Here is a 3637-nt window from a genome sequence, read left to right on the forward strand (position 1 = left end):
TCATGTGCTTGCTATTATTTGGATGCTTAACTTGGATACTTATTCTTATGCATATGATTATTATTATTAAAAAATGTTGTCATCAACATATAAGGGTTGTGTTCGACTTGCTGAAGTTCTTTCAGATTGGAGGGCTATAAATGTTGGTACTATATCATTACCTTCTATTTTTAAACGTCCAGTAGGAAGACCTAAAAAAATAAAGGATCCCATCTATAGATGAAGGTAAAAGTAGTTCATCAAAATGTAGTCTTTGTCATTGCAAAGGTCACAATTCTAGGATTGCAAACTTCGCCAAATTAATCAATAATGTAATCATTATAGTTGCATTTTTTTTTAATTGTAATGCCAAATGCATTGATATTAGGTATGAAAGCTATTTTCCCTCTTTATTGGTTCTATTATTGAGTTTGTTATTGAATGAAACAATATCTTTATATATAAAAAAAAATTCTTGAATGACTTTGTTTATATTCATTTTTTAATTGAAACATGTGATATATACACTTCAATATGCACTGATATCTTTCTACCAATGTTTATCATTAATAGACACTGATAGATTTCTATAAGGATCTATCACTGATACACACTGGTAAACCATGATTTTTATTGAGTTAATATACACCGATATCTTTCTATCAGTGTATAACATTGATAGACACTAATAGATAGCTTTCTAATAGTATCTATCACAGATGTACACTGATAGACCATGAGTTTTATTGATGATTTTTATTGAGTTGCATACAACGAAGAAGAACTATGAGTGATAGATAGTGATGATAGTCTATCAGTGTCTATCACTATTAGACAATGATAGACTTTAACAAACTAACTACTGGTGATAGACACATATAGAAGTCTATTAGTATCTATCAGTGAAATACATATTTTCTTCCAACAAATTGATAAACACTAATAAAAGTCTATCAGTGTCTATCAGTGAAATTTGAATAGACAATGATAGTCAACTTTCAATGCCTATAGTAGTGTAAATTATCAATTATCACTGTCAAAGTTTCCTAACTTCAACCAACTCTCCTTTATTGAATGGGAACCTATAGTAGTTGAATTAATAATTTGAAGGATCAAATAATAACGCATTGTCATTGTACGACCCGACCCCCCAGGACTTAGGTAAGGCCGTTACTAAAATAAATGCATTCAGAGAATTTAAAACGATGCTCAATTATTTGAAATAAATGCTAATTAAAACAAGAGAAGTTCAAAAGACATTTATTAAATGCAATTGTTAAAACAGTTAATAGGGTACCCAAAATTCTTAAAGGCTAATCAAAAGCATATATAAGAAATAATCCTTAGTAATAAATTTTAAACAGTAAAACCAAATAACAGATTTCAAGATGCGGAAGCAAAGATGTCTAGTCCCAGTGACACAATCACGAATTCCACTGCGCCATCGCCGGTACATCTATACCTTTTCCTGAAACATCAACATAAGAAAGAATGAGCATGAAATACTCAGTAAGTAACCCCACCACTAGGGTCAGGCTAGACATCTATGTCCTCTAGATACCCACCTATGGCACAAATAAACAATATGGAAACAAACAAGAGACTGAGTCCTATTCTAATTGTAGTTAAGTAGCCCACAAAACTGGTGAATCTCGAAGGAAACACAAAAACTGGTGAATCCCGAAGGAAACACAAAACTGGTGAATCCCGAAGGAAACACAAAACTGGTGAATCCCGAAAGGAAACACAAACTGGTGAATCCCGAAGGAAACACAAACTGGTGAATCCCGAAGGAAACACAAAACTGGTGAATCCCGAAGGAAATACAAACTGGTGAATCCCGAAGGAAACACAAAACTGGTGAATCCTGAAGGAAACACAAACTGGTGAGCATCTAATTAATCAATGAGGATATTCATAGAGTCTCAATGTTCTCAGAATCAACATTGTACAATTCTAAAACATACATGAAAATCCTTTATACCATGGCTTTATCAAATACACATGATTCTTAACAACATATTTTACCACATTCATGTATACCTTACATCATAATTCCACAACATGCAAGTATGCCTCAACACCAGCAGATCAGACATCGACATATGAAAACACATATTATCACATACTAAAGATCAAGTACTTAGGTGTGTATATAAACAAATCAGAGCTCGTGCCAGAACATACTTTGATTCAGATCATACTGTTAATCAACATGCTAACATTTATCATAACATACACTCATAATGCTAGCATACAACTAAAGCCTGGCCCATGGGCAGTTCCAGTGGTAAGATTACTTACCTTAATCGAAGATCCACATATAAATTTCGACAACCAAACGATGACCGCGGTTTGAAGTAACAACCCTAAATATGAATACAACCATTAAATTTACCCAAAGAACTTGAACAACAACCACTCCAAAATCTCCTTCTAACAGATTTTAAATCCCAATGGACGACAACTTGAAACCTTAAAGATACAAGGGTTAAGTCAAACTTAATTCAGTAATCAAAGCGTGCCCACAAACCAACAATAAGGACCATAACTCTTACCAAAACTCTTGTCGAACGATCTTGAATCACTGGACAGTCGCTGCTTTAATTTCCCAAACTCAAATCTCCAATTTAGCGACTAATTTAATCTTTAATCCAATTTAGTGGGCATCCAAAATCTTTCAAGAAACCTAACCACAAAATAGATCTTACCAAAATCTAAGAGTCTGACGAAGACCCACACAACAGAACATAGGACGCGCGGGGATGGACGGTGGTCAAAAGCTGGAGCGGCAGTAGCGATTCAGACCGGCTGGGTGAGATCGACATGATGGGTGGTGGTCAAAAGCTGGAGCGGCGGCGACGATTGAAGGCTGGACGGTGTGCCTGGGGGAGCTTCGACTCAGATTTGGTAGCTGACGAGGCTAGGTGACTCATGGTGGCGCGACTGCACCCTACGAACGGTGAGTGGCATCACGCAGCGCGAGGGAGGCGGTCAGCTGGATTCGGCGGTGGGTCGCACGGATCAGATGATTAGGCAGAGGAACGGCTCATGACGGAAGTTTCAACGGCTGGGCTGGGTCATTCGGCTTCAGATCTTGGCTGATGGCACGACGACCCACGGACGAAGCAGCCAGACGATTGACGACAGCTTGCGGATGCGAATCTGATTGGCTGGGCGAGATTGGTGCGCAACGAAGAAGATCTGGATGATCACTACTTGCTGACGAGATTGAGCTGACCTGTGCGAACGACGGCCCACAAATGAATGACCGACGAATTGATGGCGATCAGACGTGCCATGCCAGTTGGAGAGGAGATGGCCAGCGGCTGCTAGGGCTCATAAAGAGGGTCTTCACGTTGGGGGAAGGAAGAAGAAGAAGAAGGGAAAGAAAAGAGTTTTTTTTCCTTTTCTTTTTAAAAGAAAAAGGTTATTTTAAATGAAAGAAATAAAATAAAATAAAATATTATTTTATTTTAACCTTTCCTTCATTACACAAATATATCTAAATATATATTCTTAAAACTCTTCCCCTTTTTCTTGAAATTCCAAAATCAAAATCAAATTAATTTCCACAATAGAAATTTAAATTCTCGACATTACCTTAAAATTAAATTAATGTGACATAAATCCATATCTCCCCTTTAAACAAAACTGA

General features: G+C 36.8%; 1 long non-coding RNA gene across 1 annotated transcript; it reads right to left on the minus strand.

Moving 5' to 3' along the window:
• Positions 1-1212: 1212 nt before the first annotated feature.
• LOC120069856 lies at positions 1213-3389 on the minus strand. The gene is made up of 2 exons (XR_005479710.1): positions 2538-3389; positions 1213-1447 (listed from the first exon to the last, which is right to left on the minus strand). It is a non-coding gene; the product is annotated as an uncharacterized LOC120069856 (long non-coding RNA).
• Between the last annotated feature and the right edge of the window lie 248 nt (positions 3390-3637).

Source organism: Benincasa hispida, unplaced genomic scaffold (assembly GCF_009727055.1).
Source record: "Benincasa hispida cultivar B227 unplaced genomic scaffold, ASM972705v1 Contig633, whole genome shotgun sequence".
NCBI lineage: Eukaryota > Viridiplantae > Streptophyta > Magnoliopsida > Cucurbitales > Cucurbitaceae > Benincasa > Benincasa hispida.